The 27,187-nt window shown below is 38.2% G+C and overlaps 1 protein-coding gene and 1 long non-coding RNA gene across 8 annotated transcripts in view; both read left to right on the forward strand.

Moving 5' to 3' along the window:
• ANK2 (ankyrin 2) overlaps positions 1–27,187 on the forward strand; it is a 584,595-nt gene that overhangs the window by 293,769 nt on the left and 263,639 nt on the right. The window lies entirely within an intron of this gene.
• Positions 1,705–5,494, forward strand: LOC147371164 (uncharacterized). The gene is made up of 3 exons (XR_015165936.1): positions 1,705–1,825; positions 3,794–3,897; positions 5,365–5,494. It is a non-coding gene; the product is annotated as an uncharacterized LOC147371164 (long non-coding RNA).

Raw genomic sequence — 27,187 nt, forward strand, 5'->3', positions numbered from 1 at the left:
GTTTCAGTAGCTGGAAACATGTACTGTGTATGTCGGTGTTTAGTATTTCCATGATTGATTTGATTTCAAAGTGATATTTGATTTCACCAGGTCACAGAAAAGACTTGACCATGCCTTACCTCTAAAATGTGGTTTCCAAAGAAAGTTTGGTTAAATCTTGTACTTTGGCTCCCTATTCATGGACTATGACTTTGCATGAGTAAGTATAAAATGAAAAGTGCTGGTCATGCCTAAAGGAAGAAACATTGACTGCCTACCAACAGATTTTATTTATAGGTTAATTAAACAAAGGTTGCAATAAAAAGAACATTTTTTGTGAAACAGTTCATGGACACTCAGTGAGTCAGAGAGGAGATGGCTAACTATATGTAGTAGCACCAGAAGCAACAATAATCCAGATCTTTATAAAAATTTCTAACTACCTATGGATATAATGGTAACACTTTATGGTACTTCAGTTTTCTGGTACCAGCAATTCTGCCACAAGGGGATTTTTTTTTTAAGTGCTTGTATTATTGAAACAACATATTTTATGTCTTTTATACCTATTGAAGTATCACAGAAACTCTACTAGGCACTAAAGTGGTTGTTGAAACTCTAGAAAGTGTTTATGTGCCTGTTTTAATGATAAATGCATTAGATTGGAAAATCAGAGATCTGAAATGTCTATCACTGATTGGATATTTGATCTTATTTGCTTATACTCTAAGATTACACTTTGCCCTTTTTATATGGTTAATTTTGAAAAACAATGAGACCTTTTGGCTAATAATTTACTGGCCAGGAATAATGAGTTAGAGGGCTACAATTCATGGTCCACAAAAAGTATAGAATAATAGCCCATTCATTTAAACCCCCCACTCATGGGCTTTTAAGCCTTACTGATTTATATGCAAATATGTTATTTCACAAAAATTTAGGATACACATGGCTTAATTTGGATTCACACAAAGAATAAGAATTAAAAATAATTTTGTCACAATCAAGAAAATAATCTGTTTTTGTGTCTAACTAAAACGTGTTCTGTCAAACTATCTCAGTGGCACTTCTGTAATTGACATTGTACAGATATAAGCCTTCAAGTAGTGATCAGACTCCTCTCCCTTACCAATAAGTTGTTTCCTTTGAGATGCTAAAGCTACTGTCAAGTAATAATTCCTGAGTAAAAATAAAATTTCTAAAATATAAATTCCTTTATGGATAACAGGCACACAAAAATATCTTCAGGGTTCTTTAGGACTAACAGGCTTGGGATTGCATTTTTACATTTTAACCACAATTCAGTGTTCTTTACTTTACCAAAGTAAAAAGGTTGAAAAACACATTCTGAGTTTTTATAAAAAGCTGTTACAAACCCCAAAGGGAAGTTTTATGTTGTTAAAAACATAACAGTAAAATTTCAGCAGGGATTAGAACTTAACCCCAGTATTTCAATCCCTAATAGACTGTGGGTCTTTCTTACCCATGATCGTTATGTTTTTCAGAATAAAAGTTTAAATAATTAAAAGAAGAGTGTAGTCCCGAGAAGACATTTGAAGATATCTAAGAAATAGTTGCAAACTTGAAACAAGGCACGTGAACCTTGGGAAGGAGCTTTCTAGTCAAGATTTGAATATTCATAGTTCCAGAAACTAGACAATACAAAGAGACTGAGATGCTGCAAGGAAGTCTGAGAATATGTAACACCTGGATTTTCTTCTCCATGAGGGCAGAGATTGCCATTTTCACTACGAGATCCCCAGTGCTCCTTGACTGGCTCTTATGGGCCTCCAGTAACTGTATTTGATGAAAAGATGGCACCAGAGACAAGCTGTGCAGTAATGAGGTGAGGATGGGGAGAAAGTTTTTATTTGAAAAATATTTTAGAAGCGCTTTTTAAGATTAATTCCTAGGCTTTTAATCTAAGGTATTATAGTGTAGATTAAAAGGAAGACAGATTTTTAGTGTTGTGGGGCTTTTCTGATTCCCGAATGAATTTGTTTCTTTATTTCCTGTCCAACTGAGCACAAGAAACTAAATTTGAATAAGAAGCCTCAGTGGAAGGGATTTTCTGTCAGAAGTTTTTCACAATGGGCAAATACAACCCGTGCCCACAGGCTCCCATCTTCACCAGTGAGGCTGAGGAACAGTCATCTTTGTTCATCTAAATTTGCACTTGGGGAATGAATGATTGGAGATGAGGGTTGGCAAAATTCAGGGAGAGATAGGCTTGTGTCTCTCTTTTTCTTCTGAATTGTGGCTTTTTTGATTTTCCCTTTTCTGTCTCTGCTTTCCTCTTACCTCTCACTGTTACAGATGTGGCTGCTGCCCACGATCCCCTGACTGTCCTCATAGAGCCAAGGCCTGTGCTGACAAAGTGTTAGCTATTTATCTCCTATAATTTGTGTGGCTTGAAGTTTTTCACTCCTTATGCCCTTACCATTGTTACCAGCTGGAAAGTTTCTGGGAAACCTCAGAAGTGCTGTGAGCTTGTTTCAGAGGCTGGAAGGTGAGGGCCTTGGGACCACTTCTGCTTCTCCATCCTGAGTTATGATTTTGTTGTTGAGTCGCTCAGTTGTGTCGGACTCTTTTGCAACCCCATGAACTGTAGCCAGGCCCCTCTGTCGATGGAATTCTCTGGCAAGAATACAGGAGTGAGTTGCCATTTTCTTCTCCAGGGGATCTTCCTGACCCAGGGATTGATCTCGAGTCTCCTTCATGGCAGCAGATTCTTTTACCGCTGAGTCACCAGGGAGGCCCATCCTGAGCTATGGAAACTGTTTCCATTCCTCAGGCAGAAGTGGAAGGAAGACACGATTTGGGTATTGTAATTTTAACCAAGTCATCTCCCTACAGAAAGTAGGACCTATTACATTACTAGCAAGCTCTGCTTTATTAATTTGTGTTATCAAATTGACTTTTGGTTTGGCTCGAGTAAAACAGATTGGGGGCTTCTCTGGCGGCTCAGTGGTACAGAATCCACCTGCCAATGCAGAAGACACGGGTTTGATCCCTGGGTCAGGAAGATGCCTTGGAGAAGGAAATTGCAACACACTCAAGTATTCTTGCCTGGGAAATCCCATGGACAGAGGAGGCTGGTGGACTATAGTCCATAGGGTTGCAAAAGAGTCAGACACAGCTTAGTGACTAAACAACAACAAAACAAATTGGGCGGTGATATGTCAAGGTAGTCACTCATTCGGTCCACTTTACCTTACCCTGACCATTCATTTGTCTGAGAACACACATACATTTTTAAATATGGATAAACACTCTTGAACTTGAATAGAATGAACTCTTGGTTCACAGTGCAAGTTAGCAGAGCCTTTTATTTTTCCTGATTAGGTGATGGTTTAAGTCTTTGTAGTCCTTTTGCTTCTTTTCCCACTCACCATCCGCTTTCCATCTGTGGAGGAGTGACAGGATATGCTGTTTAATTGTATAGCTGCTTCACCCGGGTGAGGCTGGGCAGAGGCAGGGAGATTAAACTGCATATGGCTAGCTCAGTTGTTATTGAACAACGTCCCGACTGATGCCTGATGTCTGCGGAGGATTTTCTTGGGATTCTGGATCAATGGAATGCTAGAGACTGAGAACAGCAAATGGCCGTTTTCTCTCCTGTCTTTAAAGTGAAGTATGTCCTCTCTGAAGGGCAATCTATCTAAGCTGGCTCTCGAGTTTAAATGTAAACGACAGTGCATTCCTTACTTTGAAGGCAGACACAAGCTTATCCCAGTGATGGCCAAAATGCTTTGTAAAAGGAAGCAGCTTTTGTTACAAGTTCAGAATTCAGCCAGTATTCTCTCTCTGCTAGAGGCTTGATGGGAAGACTCCTTTTTTTGTGGTACATGCATCATTTAAATGGCCCGGAGCTCCTGGGACTGGAACCTGGTGCCCTGTCTCTGCAGAGGTCAGCTGGTGAGTGTATGCTGCTCTCTTTGTTCAGAAAATTGAGACTTTTTTTTTTTTTCCATTCAAATAGAAAATCATAGGAAGGTGTGAGCAACACAAATATACAAGAAGGAATGATTTTATAAAATGATTTTCTCAACAGTTTACTATTAAATAAGTCAGTAGTAGAGAGGCAACATTATCACTGGATAGGAATGTCCGATCTGACACTCCAAAAAGGATTATGTGCATCTATCCCTCTTATGTGGGAAGAAAACTTTCTGTGATTGGGAAAAAGATGAATGAAAAATCACGGGCTAAAAAAGAACGTGTGATCAGTTTATTTTATTTAAGTGTATTCATACTAGTCCAAGATTTCCTGTAATTTGAGTAGGAGAGCCCATAGTGAGGCTTTCTGGGTGGGTTCCTTCTCCCGAGGTGGGCTGACTTAAGAACACGGAACCTCAGCCTTCCTTCCATTCCTGGGGAGGGCTATCTGGAGCAAGTCACTGGCCTTCTGGGGTCCTCAACTGTAAAATCACGGTGACTTTGCTCCCTGAGTTGCATGCAAAGATATTATGAGAAAATGTAATCAAAGTAGTGTAATTATTGTTTTTAAAGATCTGGCAATCATGGTGCTTTGTGAAAGATTAATGTCAAACTAACATCTGATTCATTACCTTTTCTTCATGTGACAGAATGAAGAAAAGAGCTCTCATACTTTTTGTAGAAAAATGGAGGGAATCTAGAGGATTAAGACTTTGTTAACTATGCCTAAAAATTTTTTTTGTAAAGTTGTTAGATTGTAGTTTTAAAAATGTGTAATTCTCCTGGTTGTAGAAAATCAGATAATTAAACTGATATTGTCCACTTTTACAAGTAGGTCTATTGAGTTCATTAAAGGCTAATGAAACAAACAAATGCTTTTAACAGCAGGAACTCCCCACTTTCCTCTCTAGCTGTGCTTGTGGTTTTTCGTTTTCCTCTGGGGAGGTTTATAGAGAGGAGAAGATATTGTGATCCAGTATAAGCAGGTTCTAAAGGGGTGTGGGACAGGCATCATCCCAGACAAGCCCAGAAAGATTCTCACTAAAGAGAATCTGCTTTAGGAGACTCAAGTACAGTTTGTTGGGATTCATGTTATTAAGTTAAAAGGATATTCACAAATCAAGTAAGACTTGTTGGTTGTAAACATTTAAAAAAATGTTTAGAGGAAAAGAGAATGCCAGATGGCATTAGGATCACCCTGTGCTTCAGTCTTTTATTCTCACTGAACCACTTTCATTGCTAACAACGGCTTTGATACCATCACAGATGATTATCTCAAAGACCCTCAGAGGAGAAAATGTTTGAATTATCTTATATCAAGTGGAAGGCTGACTTAACTCACCTGGTTAAGGAACTTAAATATCTATGTATGGTTCTTTGTAAAGACATACAAGATTTTCCAGAGGAGGGAGTTATTAAGCTGGTTTTTTTTTTTTTTTTTTTTAGAAGATGAATTTTCAGCTGGTCAAGTCAGAGAAAGTTATGCTCATCATATATAAAAAAACTAGTCATGCTGGCTGAAAGTTAACCGACCTGTGAATCTTCCTGGTGCCAATACAATGCTGCCTCATGCCATGGCAATTATTTCTATTTTTTGAGTGACTTTTGAGTCCTATTTAAGTGAAGGGTTCACTGTATCAGGGGTCCCCAACCTCCAGGATCTAATGCCTAATAACCTGAGGTGGAGCTGATGTAATAATAATAGAAATAAAGTGTACGATAAATGTAATGTGGTTGAATCATCCCCCAAACTTCCCCCCCATCCCAGGCTATCGAAAAATTGTCTACCATGAAACCTGTCCCTGATGCCCAAAAGGTTGGGGATCACTTCCCTGAACTACCATGAAGGACATTTTGCTTGCTTATGGGATATTGTATTAATCCTTTCTTTCAACTTAGTTTAGGTAAAAATGAAAAATTACAAATTATGTTGTAATAGGTAAAATACGTAGAGACGACCCACAGTATAGAAAATTAGTATGTTCCCTCCCAGAAGAGTTACTCTCTTCATGTAGTATTGGAAATGAAACATTACATTTTCCTTTATCTGGGTAGATATGTCATAGAATTAGGATACAAAAATATGCCATTTTGTAAAAGAGCACTTTTAATATTTTACCTTTTTCCTAATAATAGGATATAAGTAGGATAGGATTCTATTGTTTAAATGTCAGCAATTATAGTACTAGTTAAAAATTTTCTTCTAAAATGAGACAACCGTGTGATTATATGTAGGGATGGAGGGGTCCATAATCCACTGTGTTCAACGCAGTGTTATGACTCTAGAGTCCAGAGATGAATAATTAAGAAAGGAGTGACATTTTATTGGCCCTAGATAAAATTGTAAACTTCTAAGCAAAAAGACTGGTACTATAAGCAATTAAAACAGTATACAGAGCTGCATCTTCTTGAATTAACAGGTTGTATCCTTTCTCTCCTTTCATTGCATCTCTTTCTTGGGTATACATGCAGGAACATCCAGAAATATTAATCCCACGTGACCTCATCACGTTAGTTAATTCTGTATTTAAGGAAAGCCTTTGGTAATGAATGATGAGTACCTGTGTGCCTCAGAATGATGGAGAGTGACTTCAGGTGTGGCCTGCTTCTCTCTCTCTGCCTTTCTCTGCCTCTGCTCTCCTCTCCCTCTTTGGAGGGCCCCCTCTTTCTCCCAGGATAACCTGGCTGAGTCCAGATTATACTGTGTACTCGCTGACAGCTCCTTTCCATTCCCTGCTTAACGCAGCTCCCTAATGCGGGCTCACGCGTGACAGTATTCCCAGCCCTTCCCAGACGGGCTCACCCCCGTGTTTCTCTGGCAGTGGCAAGTGATTCCAACTGCGCTCGTCTTCCCCCCGAACTGCAGCGTTGATTCTTCCCTCTTAAATGACCCTTGGAGAGGGGAAGGGCTGAGAGATTTAAGAGAGGGGAATTCATGTCATGTGCTACAGCAGAGCAGCCCTAGCAACGGCAGTAGCGGCAGCAGCAGCAGCAGCAGCGAGTCATTTAGCAAGACCGCACCATTTTCTTCTCACCCTGCATAGAGGTGTGGTTGCAAGCGCCAATCAACTACCCACCCCCTTCCAGTTCCACGGAGGTGGCCTCTTCCTGGCTCCAGTCGGAAGACACAGACTGTCTGGAGGAGTCCCAAAGACCGTTCCAATTGGTGATGTGTGTCTAAGAGGAAGGCTTTTTCAACTAGTAGGATGCTTGTCTGCCCTTGCGGCCATCCAACGGCTGAAGAGCTCGGAATCTAGTGCTCCGCCTTCCCCGTGGGACCATTTCTAAGTGTGGGCGCCCACCTATGCCCGCGTGTGTGCAGGTGTGCGCTCCTGGAGGGGCTTGGCTGCGGACCTTGGTACCTTGTGAATTATGAATGCTGCGGAGGCTGGAGCAAGATTCCGACCTAGCTCGGGGGCGGAGTGGATTATTTTGTGAGTGTTCTGGCTGCCAGCCATTGCCCTGGTGGGGAAAATCTCCTCCCCATCTAGCTCTAATATCACCTGGATTGCTGGGGAGTGGAAACTGAGCTGCCGCAACTGCTCCTGCTGCTCTCCTCTGCAAAAATGGCTCACGCTGCTGCTTCTATTAAAAAAGTTCGAGAGGCTGAACTGGATGAAAAGGAGAAAAACCTGGAGAGAGAGAGGAAAAAACAACGGAAAATCCCCAGGGAACGTATGGAACGGAAAAGAAAGGTATGAGGAGCATCCCTTTAGGCCCTTGCTTGTGAGGCTCAGTGTAGAACCATCAGCCTCAGAGCTGGCAACTTCCTCCTCCCTTCCCTCCATCATTCCCCTGCACCATTTCCAAGCTCAGTTTGCAGCCTATAGCTCATGCCTAAATTTGCTGCATTGGGAAGAGATGCCTGAGCAGGGCAAATTTCCTTGGCTTAACCAAGTAAAGACAAAAAAAAAAGTCTCCACTTCATTTTTCTGCTTTTCCTTAATATCTTTATTCAGTCTCAAAGCTAGGCGTTTTTTTTTTTTATTCCTCCAAGTGACTCTGAACACTTGTCATAGAAGCAGGAACGATTGGTTGGAGGGTTAAAGTATTTTCTTCTTGTTCATCACCTCTACTACAGGATCTTTAGCCTGTGCCTTCTCTCTGACTTTATGTATCTGCTGTAGATCTCTGGTTAAGAATAAACCACAGGTTTTATTTACTCTGCCCCCCTCCCCTTCTAAAGGTTGACACTGATCCATGTAAAACTATACTGAGAGTCTTCATGCAGTGAGCTGTGTCTCAGAATTTTTAAAATTATAATTTTAATTCACTTTTTGGTTTTCATTAATGATCTTATGCTTTTCTTTTCTGACTGTAGCCACTAAGTTAAAAGACCAGGGTTAAGTAAATGGAACAAAATGTTGATTCCATTTACAGTAAAGTAGAGAATCATTGTCTTTATCTTTTAAAATATTTTTTTCTTTAAGACAGAAACAATCTTACAACTTGATGGAACTGAACTATTCCTTTAGCTGGTGGTCTGTTTCTATAAGGCAAGGAGATTTCTATAAGTGCTTTAATTAACAAAGTGGGTCAGTGAATAATTTCAGAAGATGATAAATGACATATTACATTAGCAGAGCATAAAAATAGTGGTTTGTACACAAGCTGTTAAACATAGCTATGGGATTAGGGATGCATTGGGGATCCATAGGCTTAATAATCCATGTGCTCAATGTCTTTTGTTTCTTCAGTAATAGATGCGTCTACCTTTTCATTTGGGGGTTGTTATCTTTGCTTCACTCTTGGAAGGACACTTGAGGACCCACATTAAGTTCAGATCTTACTGTGCAGGGATTCCTTACATTTCAGTGTTACTACTTATTTCATCAGTAGTTAGATCAAATGATTGTCATGAGGCAATACAAACAAATAACATTTGCCGTATATTATTATTTTCCTTCTGGGGAAAACTTTAATACTGCCTGCCTGACCTTTAAATGGCCTTGTTTCAAGGATGCGTTCATTCTTTTTTATAATATCAAGGATGTTATTGACCATTTTGGTGGGAGTTGGCTCCCTTTTCGACAGCTACTGCAGTCTGTTTCTAATTGTCTAAATGGAACACTGTGCCATAAAGCAATTTCCTGTGATTATATCTTTTTTTATCTTTCGTTCTCTGAAACACAGTCTATTATTTTTTGGCCAGGGGTGCTTGTTTAGCGTATACTGTAACCTAATAACTTTGCTTACCTAAAGTACCACTCATACCATTCTCTTGTTCTCCCTTTGGCTTGCTTCTGTATCTAGTTCAAGCTTCTTTTTCTATACTTTAGTAAAATTGCAAAGCCACATCATTAAGATGGAAGACTGCCAACAGTTGTTGAGTCTCAGTTGCCTGGGTGCTGCATTGCTTTAGCTTGAGTCCAGCTCGGCAGGGGGACATCATTGGTTGAAACTGATCATATGATGGGATCATCTGATCTTCGTATTAAGATAGTATCATTAAATTAGGGAAATAATGGCATAGCTACTATTTGTTTTTGTTCCTCTTTTTTGGGGGGGGATATACAAATCTGTTGGTCCTCTTCCCTTTTGTACTGCAGATGCATGTGGCATTACATAGCTATTTACACAGCACAAGAAGTGCTTGCTAAAAGAGTGACCGGGTTTTTTAGCTGTGTCAGCTTTATCTTCTAGATATAGTTCCACCTCCCCCTCCCCTGGCCCCATGCACACATAACCAAATTGAGTTAGTTCTAAAATTTGATTTAAAAGAAGAAAGCTCTACCTCATAATTATTCCTTAAGGTATGCTGCTACTGCTACTGCTAAGTCACTTCAGTCGTGTCTGACTGTGTGCTACCCCATAGACGGCAGCCCACCAGGCTGCCCCGTCCCTGGGATTCTCCAGGCAAGAACACTGGAGTGGGTTGCCATTTCCTTCTCCAATGCATAAAAGTGAAAGTGAAGTTGCTCAGTCGTGCCGACTCTTAGCGACCCCATGGAGTGCAGCCCACCAGGCTCCTCCATCCATGGGATTTTCCAGGCAAGAGTACTGGAGTGGGGTGCCATTGCCTTCTTCCTCCTTAAGATATATATAATGGTAATTCCAAAAGAAATGAAAAAAGCATGTTTGCTTATTAGCAGCACTCTGGAACACCATCTCCAGAAATTAACCTAAAAATGATTATACTTTATTTGCTGATGCCATTTTATAACCATAAGGGAATACATCAGTTGTAGAGATGATTGGGTTTACCATTTACATATCCATTTGTAAAGTGTATTGTAGATGAACCAGTTTATTAAAAAAATTCAGATGAGACATTCCCCTGTGGTGTTAAAACCAACTGTGGATCTTGAAAAAAATAAACTGATTTTGAAAATACTTTTACTGAAGTAAAATATTATAGAGTATTAAATCAATTAAGCATCCTCATATTTAGATTTCATTTTAATATTCTTTTATAAACTTGCTGTTAATTAAAAGAATTTTTGTGTTGTTATTTTGTATTCCATAAAACATTTCAAATAAATTTTAATTATTTGTAAAGTTAAAACACTTTGCGTGCTTGGCTGTAACCCCTCTACCAGCTTCTCAGTGGTACCGTCTTTGTAAATGCTGGATTTGTATACTAAGGAACCTAGTTTCAACTTCATGACAAGCAAGATTTATCTTAGAATAAAATTTATTTTATTCTAGATTCAAGATTTATTCTATATTCTATATTCAAGATTTATCTTAGAATAAAATGTTCAGGCTTCTTTCAGTTCAGTTCAGTTCAGTTCAGTCGATCAGTCGTGTCTGACTCTTTGCAACCCCATGAATCGAAGCACGCCAGGCCTCCCTGTCCGTCACCAACTCCTGGAGTTCACTCAGACTCACGTCCATCAAGTCGTTGATGCCATCCAGCCATCTAATCCTCTGTCGTCCCCTTCTCCTCCTGCCCACAATCCCTCCCAGCATCAGAGTCTTTTCCAATGAGTCAACTTTTCTCATGAGGTGGCCAAAGTACTGGAGTTTCAGCTTTAGCGTCATTCTTTCCAAAGAACATGCAGGATTGATCTCCTTTAGAATGGACTGGTTGGATCTCCTTGCAGTCCAAGGGACTCTCAAGAGTCTTCTCCAACACCACAGTACAAAAGCATCAATTCTTTGGTACTCAGCTTTCTTCACAGTCCAACTCTCACATCCATACATGACTACTGGAAAAACCATACCCTTGACTAGACAGACCTTTGTTGGCAAAGTAATGTCTCTGCTTTTGAATATGCTATCTAGGTTGGTCATAACTTTCCGTCCAAGGACTAAGCCTCTTTTGATTTCATGGCTGCAGTCACCATCTGCAGGGATTTTGAAGCCCCCCAAAAATAAAGTCTGACACTGTTCCCACTGTTTCCCCATCTATTTCCCATGAAGTGATGGGACCAGATGCCATGATCTTCGTTTTCTGAATGTTGAGCTTTAAGCCAACTTTTCCACTCTCCTCTTTCATCTTCATCAAGAGGCTTTTTAGTTCCTCTTCACTTTCTGCCATAAGGGTGGTGTCATCTGCCTATCTGAGGTTATTGATATTTCTCCTGGCAATCTTGATTCCAGCTTGTGTTTCTTCCAGTCCAGTGTTTCTCATGTTGTACTCTGCATATAAGTTAAATAAGCAGGGTGACAATATACAGCCTTGACGTACTCCTTTTCCTATGGAAAAGGAACCATGGGAACAACCAGTCTGTTGTTCCATGTCCAGTTCTAACTGTTGCTTCCTGACCTGCGTATAGGTTTCTCAAGAGGCAGGTCAGGTGGTTTGGTATTCCCATCTCTTTCAGAATTTTCCACAGTTTATTGTGATCCACACAGTCAAAGGCTGTGGCATAGTCAATAAAACAGAAATAGATGTTTTTCTGGAACTCTCTTGCTTTTTCCATGATCCAGCAGATGTTGGCAGTTTGATCTCTGGTTCCTCTGCCTTGGACTGTTTTAAATATAGTGTGTACCAAACATATATGGTACATGTGTCATACTGTGGTAGACCGAGAATAAAACCAAGCTTCAAGCAAATGGACCAAGAGTAAGATTATTTGAAGCAAGCTAATTTATCATTTATTTGTTCAAAAGAGTGCATTGATGTTCTAGCTTTTTTACAGAGATGAGAGCTCATTATTTGCTGATTAACTTGTCATTTCTATGTACATCTGGATATCTAGTTTTCATACTAAACTCTGAGAACTTTAGACTTGAGAAGGATTCCAAAAGGAATCTTTCTCACAGACTTCTAAGACTTTGTTCTAGAAAGTGATTTTGAGTATAATATTCATTCCACAGTCATATATTCTTTTCCAAATGTACTTTTTTTTAATTTGGAAAAATGTATAATTTTCAGAGGATCACTAAACAAAACAGTTTCATTCTTGAAAGGAAAGCATATGTTTAAATTATCTTTGTCATTTAAACTTATGATTACCAGTTCAAATAAATAGATGTGTTCTCCATTTTTCAGCATGGACAAACCGTTCTCTAATGCATCATACTGTCTGCAGTATTTATTTAAATCATATAGCATGAAAGGCAGTTTGTATGACTAGTTCTTGGCATTGTAATGCTTGAATTATTCCTATTTTATTTATACTATTAAAATGCCAGAGTTCATATTTTGTGTGAAAATTATGGTAATATTTACTGAGTACCAAGGTGGTCCCATGTCTGGTACACACATTGTCCTATTTAATCCCATTGGCAGTTTGATACATTAGATATTCTCTCCATTTCACAAGTGAGGAAACTTAGGGTCAGCATTATGGAACTTGCTTAATCATATCCAACTAGTATATTGGCAGAGTTGGGATTTGAACCTCAGGCTCCAAAATTCACTGGGAAAAAAGGTAGTATGATTTCTTGGTCTTGTACCTACACTAAATCTAGAGCATAAGTAAATCATTTAATCTGCCAATGTCTCAATTTTCTAACCTCCAGAATAATCTTCATATAACTGAAAGAAATTTAATTACTCTGAGAATAAGTTAAATGACATATTTTAGAGGAAACTGAATAAATTTCAGGTTATGCTTCTACTATAGTTGCACCAGAATATTCCATGAGATTTTTTGGAAAATCAATTGGTAGAAGTCAACATTTGCTTCTTAAATATAGCAATTGCTGTCAGTGATAAATGATTACATATGATCATTCTTTGTTACAGTTTTATCAAAACATCAGATGTATTTGCGTATTTACACTTATTTAACTAGCACAGAAAGGTGATTTTGCGTAGGATTAAGTAGAAAATAAAAGCAAACTTTTTTTCAAGTCCTTTTCCTTGATTCTCATAAAAAAGTGTTCTGATCAGTTATTTGCTTTCTTTTAAATGTATATAATTATTATCTTTGAAAGAATAAGACTTCTTATTTCTAGGATAACTTTTTTTCAAGTCCTTTTCCTTGATTCTCATAAAAAAGGGTTCTGATCAGTTATTTGCTTTCTTTTAAATGTATATAATTATTATCTTTGAAAGAATAAGACTTCTTATTTCTAGGATAACTTTTGGGTACTGTGCCAACCATATTGTTCTTGTCCATTTTGTTATTAAATTGATGACAATGAGAACTCTTACTGAGTATATTTAATGGACCTATCACCAAGTTGTAAGGGAACACGGAAACATAAAGAATATTGAAAGTTAGTTTGTTAGTATACTTTGTTAAAATGGAGGAATGCTTATTTACAAGTGTGGAGAGGAAAGTATTCTGTAACTTTTGAATTATGTTATGGGTTTAAAATAAGCATAAAATACAATGGCCAGCTGAGCCTGCCTTCCTGGCGGTCTGAGTGCATTCAGTCGTAGAGGAGGAAGAGAGGACAGGCCAGTCAAGCTCTCCTGTGCTGGTTCCTTCTGCACGGACGCCCGGCCTGCTCCTGAAGGGAAGCCCTCCTCTGAGATGAGCAACGCTTAGTTAAGAACCACGTATGCAGTGTTCTGGATACTAAGCCAAATGCAATATGATTAAACATACAAATCACAACAGAATAATGTGGGTCCTGTATAATGTATTACATTCTGGAACTCTTCAAGTTTGGAAAATTCCAATAATGTATTTTAGCACTTATATCAAACTGTCTTCATATGGTTTCGTATAACCCCTTCAGTGATACATCAGTACTTCTAGAAACCACATTTACATAAAGTAGATTGTGAGGTCTTGAGCTTTATCTGGACAGCTTTCTCTCTTTTTATGTCTTAATAGTCAATTGAGTCTAAATAAATATGTTCAGGCATATCTGTTTACATGGAGAAGCTTCTATAGAATCATGATTTTGTTTTTTGAGTTTTGGCTGCACCTGCGTGGCTTGTGGAATATCAGTTCCTCCACCAGGGATTGAAGCCATACCACAGCAGTGAGAGCACCAAATCTTAACCACTAGATCACCAGGGAACTCCCAGAATCATGATTTTTTAAAAACCTATATTTTTTCTTTTATATTCCTTCTATCCTCCTCTCTTAGTTCAGTTCAGAAACCCCTTCCTGGCTAGAACAATTATTTTTATGTAAGTGACTTGCACTATTAATGGTACTCTTGAATAGCACCATAATCTAAGTTTTTATTAGTTTTTAATTATAAAGAACCTCTTTCAACCACTTGAGTGGGTGACTAACTACTAGTTTAGGATTACAGCTGTCAAATTTGTGGGATTGTGGCAGAAATAATCCCAAGTATATGACTTGAGATACATTTTTAAGAAGACTAAAAAGACAAAAATCTTAAGGTAAATCAGCTACTATGAGTGGGTTCATTTTTGGAATCTAAATTCTTTAAGCATACCTCAGTGGAATTTGCCACCCCCTTTTGTTTATGCTAATCTGAATTCATATAAATGTTTTAATCTTTATGAAAACAGATTTCATTGGTGACCTTTATTAAAAAATTTTATTATTTTACTGTATTTATCACTTGGATAAAACTAATGCTATTTATCATACATTTTTACATCATAAAAAATACTGAAATATTTTGTAGAAGTATTATAGGAGTCAGTGAAAATACAAGGAAGTTAAGAATTCGACTCGTGCCATATTTAATGATTTTTTGTGTTTGTGTTTTTCCATTATATCACTCTTTTCGTTTGTATTTCTCAAAATAATTTCTTCACAAAGAATGACTACCTTTATTATCAGAGACAAGGATATAGTATATTAAAATGAAGAATAGTACAAAAAAAGGCATTTCCCAAACTTTGGAATTCTGCAGAAATTGCTAGTGGAATCATCAGCTGTTTGAGTATGACCCTTTTGCTTCAAAGGTGATGTGTCATTTTTAAATGCATATTGTGGAAAATCTCATTAAAGTCATTTAGCTCCATTCCATTCATAATAAATCAGGATCCTGGGGTAGGCTAAAAAGGAAAGAAGACCATAATCTATATACATTTAAAGCTCCCCTGGTGAGTCCAACCAGAATTGAAAACCACTGCAATAAATACTTTCATGTCCCCATCATCCCTTACTCTACCCACCCCATCTTTGAATTTGAAGCAATAGCAGACCTGCTTTTAATAATCAGTATGACTCTACATTGCGATTTGAGAAAAAATGTTCCATGTGTATATATGAGACACCCTGGCGATTTTTTGAATGTTTAATGAGACTAATTGGTCTATCTAATAACCAATTAATTTTGGGGAATTTTTAAAAATTATAGGATAAAATTGCTTCACAATGTGGTGTTAGTTTCTGTTGTAAACAGCGTGAGCCAGCCATAAGTATACATGTATCTCCTCCCTTTTTGAGCCTTCCTTCCACCCTGCCCTCTAGTTACCTTTGAGCATGGGAAAGAGGAAACAGTTTTATCAGATAAGTTGAAAGGCTTTATGACCTGCATGAAGTATGACTGTCTGTCCTGGTGCTATGATCTTCAGGAATGAGGCTGTGTGTTTCTGATACATACATATATAACTAAACTCATTGAGGCCCCAGGTTGAGCAAAAATTACTCAAGCTGAATTTTTGAAAGAAGACCACTAAAGTGTGATTTAAAAGTTAAGCCTTAAATAGACTGTGCTGTTTTAAGTAAACTTCAATAAATATCCTGGGGATTTAATTGGTAATTTGGCAGCCTTGGAGACCTCAAACCTTTAGAGACATCAGCAGTTCTAAAACTCCTAAACACAAGACAACATCTACTTTTTGCTCTTTGTCCTTGACTTTGGTAGATTTTCTATATCTTTAAAATAGTATAAAATCCATGAATGTAGGGAAGAAAGAAGGAATGAGCAGCTCATAGATGAAATCTCTCTCCCAGTTCCTCAGATATCTCCTGTTAATAGTTCTAACTCAACAAGCTCTTTATGATGCCAGGGTTTTGTTTGTTTGTTTCTTTGTTATATTTTTGGTTACTTGCATGAATATTTTACCAGCTGTTCTTTCACTCTCGTCCTCGCTCACCAGAGCTTCCAGAGTAGGCAGAAAGGGATTCCCCACTAGGTTATACAGAATTCTGAAATGGACTTTTCAGCATGTATAGCTGGACTATTGCTCCCTCCATTTTCCTTCACTTCATTAGTACCTTGCCAAAACTTTTCCCATTAGATCTGTGTTGACGCCAACTTAGCCCTTTTCTAGAGATGTCCCTATACTGTCTATTTATCATTACTATACTGCTCATATCATGAGGAACACCTCAATAAAAAAGTATGTATTATTAAGGAGAAATACCAGGGATACAGAAATTATTATAAACATATCAACCTCATCTTTATTTGGTTAGGAGAAATAGTATCATGTCACATTAATAATTTCACATTAATGTATATTCTTGGCTCTCTATATATTTTGCATGCATGCATGCTCAGTGGCTCAGTCATGTTCAACTCTTTGTGATCTCATGGACTGTAGCCCCCCAGGCTCCTCTGTCCATGGGACTGAAAGGCATACTGGAATGGGTTGCCATTTTCTCCTCCAGGGGATCTTCCTGAGCCAGGGATAAAACCAATGAGTTATATGACCTTGAGCAAAGTACTGAACTCAAATAAGCCTCAGTTTACTTGTTCATAAAATGTATGGGACTATATGGACTAATTTAGGAAATACAAGTAAAATCCCTAAGAAGAGTACATTGGGATAGCAGACACTCAGTAAAAGTACATTTTAATACTTTAATAGGTGAATTCTTCACCACCAACCCAAATAGAGACCTGTTAATTACCAATTTTAACTCATCTTTTTCACAGTTTGTCTGTAAAAAAATGTTGAAATCAGAACTACTTTGACCTTTATGTATCTTTATGTGAATAATGATGGTTTTGCCAAATTTCTACTTTTTTCAAGGGAGTTATTTAATCTCTAGATCAATTTTTTTGAGAGTAATGTGTTATTTGGTGGGTATTCTTAGGACTTCAAGCCTAGGAGACAGCGTTTCAGGAGACCCTGAGAGAACTGCTCCAAGGAGGCAAAGGGAGGAGCCAGGTTATATAGAAGTTTTGCAACAATGAAACTTAGCTTCAAGTGCTAAAGTAATATTTGATCCCAATGTATTAATAAAAAGCTAACGTAGATTATCTTAGAGTTCATGTTTGTGTTACTAATATAATTTTAAAAAATCTAATCAATAAACATCGATTAAATTTTTAAAAAGTAAATTATGTTAGCATTACAAACATGAACTCTTAAGAATCTACTGTAATTTTTTTATTAATTATAGGGATCAAATATTACTTTTGCATTTGAAACTAAGTTTAGCCGCCAGTCCTTGTAAGACGTTCAGCATGATTGGAGGTGGATATGGTACATAGGGTTATAAAGAACAGAAAACATACTAGAAAGCTGTTTACTAATTTAATAAGTGATATTTACATAAAATTACCAGATGCTCCTAAAGCTCCATAAAGACAAATTCGGGAGACCTGTGTATGATTGCATCTGCCAACTGTGACGCTGGGCAAACTATTAACCTGACTTCAGTTTTCTCACCTATGAAATGATGTGGCCCTGAAATCTATTAGCGATCTTTCTTGTTCCTGTATGATTCTGCAGTGTTTTCAATTGTTTTTGCTTCTCTTTATTTTTGTAAGTGATTGAGGAGTTCCATTGAATTTCCAAGTTTTCCTTCATATGATAGGAATTGCTTTGGCCTGACACTATGTCCCAGACACAGTTCCTGCAACCAAGAAGCTCTGATACCACTTGGGGTGATGGGTACAAATAATAAGAATAAAATGTTATTTGGGCCATTAAGTTGGAATGGAGATTTGTCTATTTTTGTGTATATGACGCAAGTTTTATTTAATAGACTGTGTATTTTTGTGAGCTTTTATTTGGCAGAAAAAATAATGGAAGAAAATAGTTCCTGTTGTGGTAACACTTGAAATATTCTGGAAGCAGTTAAGACAGAAGATACAGAAAATGAAGTAATCTTATGAAGTTGTGCAGTTGTTTTTTGTTTTGTATTTTAGGTACTGATTTGAGTCATTTTGCAGGAAGGAGTTTATTGTGGTTCCATTATTTTCTGTTAGAGCCTGTGTATCCTGATAATGCCGCATCTTATAAACCCACAGAAAGTATCATCATAGTGTTAATCATTTTACAAAGATCCCGTGGTAGTAATGACAGCTGCCTTTGAACTAGAGGGGGCTATGGCGAAGAGAGCCCATAGTAAGCACTTAAAGGAACCTCAGCAGTTTACAAATAATTCAGCTGTATAACTCAGTGAAAATAAGACATCTCCTGCATTCTTCTAGGGGTAGTAGTACAGACTTCCTCCTTATTTTTGGCTTCTGCCTCAAACTGTGCCAGATGCTTAATTAAACTATGTCACATCCTAACATGACTGAAACCAATAAAGTATAAGTAGAACAGGTAACCTGGAACAGGTAACCTCTTCCTCTTTGAGGAAGAGGTCACTTAGGAAATGAGAAGCTTTTGCTCAGGGCAGTTACCTACAAAGCATGGGGCTGCAAAACATGTGGGCTCCAAAGGACAGGAGTCACAGACTGGGCGTGGGTGGTGGAGAAGAAAGCCATCTGTGAAAGCACAAGTTGTCATTAATGGGGAGGAAGCAGATGACAAAGGACCCAGGAGCAGATGCCAGTCCTTTAACTACAAGCACTTTATCAGAGCACAGAAAGGACTTTGTATATAACATAAAACACTCACACTCACCCATTTAACACAAGTGGCAATATTTCAGAACTTTTGACTTTTTTACTAGAAAACAGCACTGAAAGAAGAATTTATAGTAAGCTAATATGAGAAATCTTTTTTTGCCATCAAAGGAAGCTTGATAACTGAGATGCATGTCTCCTTAATCACTGTAATTAGCCTTCACACATGAGCCTTCTGGATTATGTATTCTATAGTAAGTTGCATAAGAGTTTACAAAACAATTTGGTCCCTCCAGTGATCTTTAAAATTCTATGAAAGTCAATCAAGAAACTGAGATGATTATGCTAGAAAGTTGAACATTTTCCACTTAGAGCCACCCAGAAACTTTTATATTGTACTTATTAATTTCTCTTCTTTCTTGTGTTACATTAAAAAATATTATCACAATACATTTCCCATTAATCCTCCTCTCTATTTCCATTATGAATGCAGATATACTTCAGCATATTGCAGTACCTTGGATAAAATAATTAAGTGAATAACTACTACAAACTAGACTTTGAGTGGTAAAGATTTTTGATTGAGTAAAAAAATAATTTATATCAAACAACATCTCTTCTAGGTAGGTCTTGAGTTTGCTTTGGTAATGTGTATATTTATTTGCTGGTGATAAAATTACATTGGCAACTAACATTTGCTGAGCACTTTTCATCCTCCCATTGGTGTGCAAAATTATAATTTTACATAGTTTGAACTCCTGGGATAATTGTGCTACTTCTCTGTCTCTTTTGTAAGTTGACACACACTGTGAATCTGCAGAACCTATACAGTATGCTCCTGCTGTTTCAGTGGTAACAAGGTATGTCTTGAGTAGTCCTTTTTCTGCCTTGGCCATGAGAATTGACTTTGTCTTTAATTTACCATACTCAATTCTCTGATTATTTTCAGAAGCAGGCATCTGCTCTCCACATACAGATAATAACCTCACAAATTATGACTCAATCCCTGGCCCCTCCCAAAAGTATACTTCGTTTCTAGTTTCAATTTACTTTCCTACTGAATGGCCAAACTCAGTAAATTTTTTCCTTTCTGATTTCTTTGCCATTAGTCATCCGCTTGCCTACCTCAGTCTAGCTTGGTAAAATATTTAGATGTGTAATGTTGGTTCATTTATATGTGTAATGTTGGTTCACTCTTGACACTGAATTCATCGCTGTGATCAAGGGTATGATGACCTTGTAAGCTGAGCTGTTTTCAGCAACCTCCTGTAGAGAGCACTTGTACTCTGATCAGAGCACACACAAGTACTTCTGTTAACGTTCCATGCATTTTTCTCTGTGTAAGTGACTGCATGATACAGTGATAATTAAATGTCTTTACCTGGGGGGACTAAAGTTCTTTCTTTAAGCCTACATACTTTGTAGTTTTAATTTATGAGAACAGTGTCCCACATGCCCTGGTGTCATGGAATTTGACCAACTTGCTGTGTCCGTAATAATGGCTGATTTTCTTCCTATACTGTGCCACCGTTGCCTAAGACACAGTAGATACCCTACCAATTCTAAACACCTAAGTAGTATTTTTGTGTCAGCAACTCTAATTTGTCATAGCTTAGTCTTTTGAAGCAAACCTAGGAAGAAAAGTTTATTTGGTCAACTTGTGGATTGTAGCATAAACAGTTATCACAGAATCAAACAGAACCAGAAATTTTAACATTTTGTGAAAAGCTATTCTCAATTACATTTATTAACAAGGAAATTAAAGATATTATGAAGGATGGGACAAAAATTTTTCTAGAGGAATATTTTTTATCTTCCTTTGTATATTTAAAAGTTAATGCACAGAATTTGCATCTTTAAAACCACACTAATGTTTAAAACTATAAATTAATAATTTTGTAAACTATTAATTTCCAGTTTTCAGTGCAAATTCCCTTGTCTGCATAGTGTTTGAAACTTTCCTCTGGGGTGCATGAAGTCTGCTGCATTAGGCTGGCAACACTCTCTCATAACTCCTGTTTGCCCTGTTTCTCCTCTCAACCTTGATCCTTGTTCACACATAATAAGGGCACGCTTAGCTGGCCAAAGTCAGTAACTATTTCTGTTCTCTTCCTGCTCTATTTTGATGAATGTGACCCAGGCTTCTGTGATGAAGTGTCTGCATGCCAGTGACCCATACATGTAGCTTGTTTAGGTGTAGGCTGCATTACTGAAATCATGATATTATCCTTTGTGAGATAGATCAAGGTTCCAGTGATTTCTAAAACTTTTGAAGGATTCTCTCCTCTGACTTAGCACGCATGCATGCATGCTAAGTCGCTTCACTCATGTCTGACTGTTTGTGGCCCTATGGACTGTAGCCCACCAGACTCCTCTGTCCATGGGATTCTCCAGGCAAGAATACTGGAGTGGGTTGCCATTCCCTTCTCCAGGAGATCTTCCCAACCCAGGGATCAAACCCACATCTCTGTTGTCTCCTGCGTTTGCAGGCAAGTTCTTTACCATGAGTGCCACCTGGAAATGGCAACCCACTCCAGTGTTCTTGCCTGGAGAATCCCAGGGATGGGGGAGCCTGGTGGGCTGCCGTCTATGGGGTCATACAGAGTCGGACACGACTGAAGTGACTTAGCAGTGCCACCTGGGAAGCTCTCTGACATGTGTGGGTTTCTCCAATGGAAAGCTGCGAGAAAGTGTACACATCATTGTAGTGCAAAAATAAAGCAAGGAACTGTGAAGCTCATTTAGACTTTAAAGACTGGCAAAGAAACTGTGGCCTGTCAGTGTATTTTATAGACTGTCAAGTGGAGACCAACCTGCAGAACAGAACACCAAAGGCATACTTCTGTTGAAACAAGCAGTATATTGTAACCGAGTATAAAACCTTCTAACATTCCTGTATGCAAAAGCATGGTAGAATTAAACGGGATTCGTCGTGAGTCTTCATATTCTGAAGAAGCAGTTTTTTTCTTTGTGAAACCACATTCATTTTCATGGAAGATTCAGGGGGTAAAAATACACACAGGCAAGATATAAAAATGAAAGATAGACTAAATGCAAAAGCTTCATACAGCTTTTGTAAAGATAAAAGCTTTAACGGTTCAAAGGCTCTTCCCATCCCCCTTTCTTCTTTGATTTCAATGATTGTGTAATTCCTTGGAGTACATAGGTCAACAGTGTGACCTACTAGAGAAGTAAAGTTGACTAGGAAATTATCGTATAAAAGAAAAAATAGAACACTGTTCTGAGATGTCACAAAATGATAAATTCTATTGCAACTTGATTAGAGGTTTGTTTTTTTTCCTTCTTCTAACTAGCTTATTTTGAAGTAGTATCTTTTCCGAGAAAACCTTTCCTTGGAGCTCTGTCCCTAAGGTATGATGTATATGTACGCACATAGGATCTAGATTCTATACATCTGCATTTCTCAAAATTTTATTTCTCTCTACTTTTTCTCCTCCTGTGTTTCCAATATATTGAAGCTACAGTGTTGTCGTCTTACTGTAGTATGTACTTCAAGTGTACTTAAAGGAATGATCATTTTAGTAAGATTTAACAAAAGAATGGATCCATTTTATAAGTATGTGAAATTAAAAACAAATTTTGTAAGTTAAAAAGTATCAACATTTAAAATACAGAATCATTTCACAGCACTACTTTCTATCTTGCAACTCTGGCTTGAGACCTGATGACACGGTCTCAGTGAGACAGCCCATGAGATGGATGGGAACGTTTGGGGTCTGGCTTACGTTTGGGGTCTGGCTTTAGACCCATGGAGTTGCAAAGTCTGGGCCCAGACAGGCATGCCAGGCTTTGCTGTTGTTTAGTCACGAAGTCACGTCTGACTCTTGCGACCCCAGGGACTGTGGCCCTCCAGACTCCTGTGTCCATGGGATTTCCCAGGCAAGGTACTGGAGTGGGTTGCCTTTTCCTTCTCTGGGGATGTCCCCAGCCCAGGGATTGAATATGGGCCTCCTGCATTGACAGGCATATTCTTTATCACTGAGCCATCTGGGAGGCCCATGCCAGATGTGGTGTCACATAGTCACCTCATCCACAATGTAGAAAGCAGCAAACACTGGGGTTTGTATTGGGCGGGGGGAATATAGCAATGGGGAATTTCAGCTGCTTGGCAGTCAAGCAAACTTCTCTTCTTGGCCAGGATGACGCAACTCCACGTTATAGATTATGGGACAAAGCTTTGGTATTGGAAAGGAAAGTGTCGTAAGTGTACCTTGGAAGCTATACCACCTACAACCTTCTTCACGACAACCCTCCAACCAGAGAGAGGCACACAGACTAGATTTAGAAGGAAGGGTTACTCCTTTTTAGTGACAACATGGAGAGAAAAACGGAGAGGAAAATGAAGTTATATTTTGGGAATGACATCATTACTGGTTGTCCTTAGACACAGGTGAAGGTTCAAGGACTTGCTTCCAAATGGTTGGTAAATGAGACAGGAGAGCAGGAGAAACTTTTCCTGAAAATGACTTCAGATAGCTACTACCACTAGGTGGAAACCTGAGGAAGTTTGACCCATTTGCTTTGAAATTTGAGGATGAATAGAGGCAGCAAATGGGATCTAGAGAGAAATAAGACCATCTAGCCTCTGTACTTAAAAAAAAAATTATTCACTATATTATTTGATTCCCACAATGAAGTATATTTTCAGCCTCATTTTTCAGGTGCATAAATGAGGTTTAGAAAGATTAATTTATCTTCCCCCAAATCTCAGGGCAAAAACATCCCAGATATCCAATTCTAGAGCTCATGCCTTTTCTCTAAACCATGCTGGTGTGTACTATGGCACAATGTCTAATTTTTCAGTACTTTTAAATTATATTGTGTGTGTGCTCAGATGCTCAGTCGTGTCTGACTCTTTGCAACCCCATGGACTGTAGCCCACCAGGCTCCTCTGTCCATGGGATTCTCCAGGCAAGAATACTGGAGTGGGTTGCCATTTCCTCCTCCAGGGCATCTTCCCAACCCAGGGATCAAACCTGCTTATGTTACATCTCTGCATTGGCAGGTCGATTCTTTACCACTAGTACCACCAAACTGTAGAACAGATAAATAAGTACAAGTGCAATTCAAACAAAGAAAAATAAAGATGAGGAAAATTTATCATAGCTAACATTTCCTGAACAATGCAATGTGCCAGGTACTATGTTAAATATTTATATAGCAACTATTTCAACTCTCACAACACCATGAAATAGAAATGATTATAACCCCCTTTTGTCAAATGGAAAAATGAGGTTTAAGGAAGAAGAAAGAGAAAGCTCTCGACAGCTTGTATGCACACTTCTACTTATAATGCTGGAGAGAAAAGTAGCTGTGATGTAGGATATATAACACCAAGACACATAAAAATATTTCTGACATTTCCAGGAAGAAAGCAAGCAGGATAGAGCAGCCTCTTAAGAGTCATGATGTGGTTTACACTATATCAAGTTCTTCAATAGGTTATAGAAAGAAGGACAAAGCGATTAAAATTATTAAGTGCTCAAGTATGACTTGCATCTCCAACAATCAAAATAACTTCAAAGCAGATGTCTAAGGCCTAGAGGTCTCTACGAGGAATATGTTGTAAGAGTGGAAGACAGATGAGGTAGGTCTCATAGAGCTGTGAGTATCAAATAGCTGATTAAGTTGAAGTCAGTTTGTCAAACTGTGGATGTAGGTGGTTCTAAATTTTCTTGAAAGTTAGTTTTTTCACTGGACCGTAGAGAGAACCCAAGGACAAAAATACAAAACAAACTGGAAAAGGAAGATCACTGAGGCATTGTTGACTCTGGACACAAAAAGGTATATAGCACGTAAAGGTCTTCGGGTGCCCTTTCGGCTTTGCTGAGCAGCGAGGACCAGGGTCTGTATGTTGTCTCTGTAACACAGGGAGATCGATCGTGCTGTACCTTAGCATGCGCTAATAATAAACTGAACTATTTTGGGTTCCAGAGCAAAGAGAAGCAAACTTTTAAGAAATGATTTTTAACATTTGATCCCCAAAGCAGCTAAAATCAAATGTTATTAAAATAGAAAGAACACATTACAGCAAAATTGACATTTTAAAATGTCAGTGGTTAGAAAGCTACATTCGCACTTATCGATGTCATAAGTTTATTCTTAGTCAAATAAAACATTACCTATGTGTTTATTAAAATTTGACAAAAATCTGATTAGAATCTTGCAATATAATCCTATGAGTTATTAAAATATGAAGTTAGGAATAAATGTTATTGCCATAGGCATTTAGAAATTGTAAATTGTAATTTTAAGCTTCAGAATTATCATAAGAAAGAAGGCAAGACTTTGAATTTTTGTGGTGCTCCTTTCTTCAGGACACATATTTACTGCAATTAGCATATATCAGAATCACTGGCAGCTAATAGTGGCAAATATCAGAGAGTTCCACTTGAGAACTTTAACTGATTATTTTTTGTGAACTAAAGTTGCAAATGCAAATCTTTTCTATGAGTACTTACTGTAGACGGATCACTATGGGGTGTTTTCACACTTATGGATTTTCTGTGTTATCGGTTGTTTGCAAATGTTAGTGTTTTTCACTGAAGGTTAGATATGTTAGAAATAAGGGTACATGTGAAGAAATAAAAACTGGCGAGAGGAGATGGAAGTGGGTTTCATAGATTGGAGCCAATGTCAGAGGAGGTCCTGACTGTATAGAGGTGATGGCCATGAAGAGGATTAGATGTGACAGTAGAGGCAGGGATTTATTGATAATCTATCATCATCAATATAAAAGAGCCAATAACGAAAGAGTACAGAGCAGCACCCCAGGTGGAAAGAAGGGAATGAAAATAGGTTTCTACCACAAGTAGCACATTAGAGACCCAGAGTGGCCAAACCACACAGCGGTGTGTGTGTGTAAACATTCATTGCAAGAGTAATCTATTTGGGCCTCTAGAGAACAGTCATTGCATTTTTCTGGCATTAGCAGTGATTACTCTCCATAGGTTTTAGGCATGGATGAACTATCCGTGATAAAAATCAATGGTTTTTCTCTTAATAAACCATATTCTGGTTTGTGGCTACTTTTGTGGTCATTTGTATTTTTGTTCTTTTCACTCCTGCTCATATGCAAATGATTACCAGTAGGTTCAGTGCCTAGACTGTTTCATGACAAAAATTAAACATCTGAAAAAACAATCATATGAGAACTGACAGAATAATAATATGAACAAAACCAAGGATAACTGGTAATTGAATAGTTTGCTGTGGATTGCAATTCTCAGAGATTTATTGAAGGATTTCTGTATGTACATCAGAAATATTACACATTTGCCTCTTTTTATATAAATGATATATTTGGAGTTGGCTTATACTGCTGAATACATATTAATGAGATGAATGAAATGTTTTTAAAAACCAATTTTATTTTAAATGTGTTAAGGAAGATTTTTTTTTTTTATATATTCAATAATCAATTACAAGTGGCTGCTATATCAGAGGCCTTATCAGAAGCACTGGAGACAAATAGAAAAATAAATATATAATGAACTCATACTCTTGTGAAGGAGACAGGCGTGTAAAAAGATGACTACAGTTCAGTGTAGCCATCACTGTGATGGTTCTGTTTGCAGTAGGCCCTTAATCCTGTTGGCCAGGCAGGGCTTCCAAGAAAAGTCTTGCAAATATAGAGGGAGGGAGGGAGGGAGGGAGGGAGGGGATCCAGATGGAATACTAGTTGTTTATAAAAGTCTGGAAGAAATTACAAGAGAAAAGGCTGAGGTAAAGGGAGGAGGGGACCAGATCCTACAGGACTCTGCAGACCACATTAAAGATTCTCCCTTTTATCACGAAAATTGTGAGACATGTCCTGAACAGGTTTAAGCTTTGGGAAGATCACTCTAGCTATGGTTTAGAGAATGGATTGGAATAGAGCGAGGCTAGAAGTAGGAAACTGTTTAGGAAGTGGTTATAGTAAAGCAGCCAGGAAGTGATAAATTCCTGACGTAACACAGTAGCAAGTGAAGTGAAGTCGCTCGGTCCTTGCGACCCCATGGACTGTAGCCTACCAGGCTCCTCTGTCCATGGGATTTTCCAGGCAAGAGTACTGGAGTGAATTGCCATTTCCTTCTCCAGGGGATCTTCCCAACCCAGAGATAGAACCCCGGTCTCCTGCATTGTAGACAGACACTTTACCGTCTGAGCCACACAGTGGCAAAGGGGTGTACAAAAGTAGCCTCTTCAGGCCTGGGTGTATGGGAAAGGGAACGTTAAC

Source organism: Bos grunniens, chromosome 6 (genome assembly GCF_055505025.1).
Source record: "Bos grunniens cultivar Pamir isolate PY7600 chromosome 6, Bosgru_T2T1.0, whole genome shotgun sequence".
Classification (NCBI taxonomy): Eukaryota; Metazoa; Chordata; class Mammalia; order Artiodactyla; family Bovidae; genus Bos; species Bos grunniens.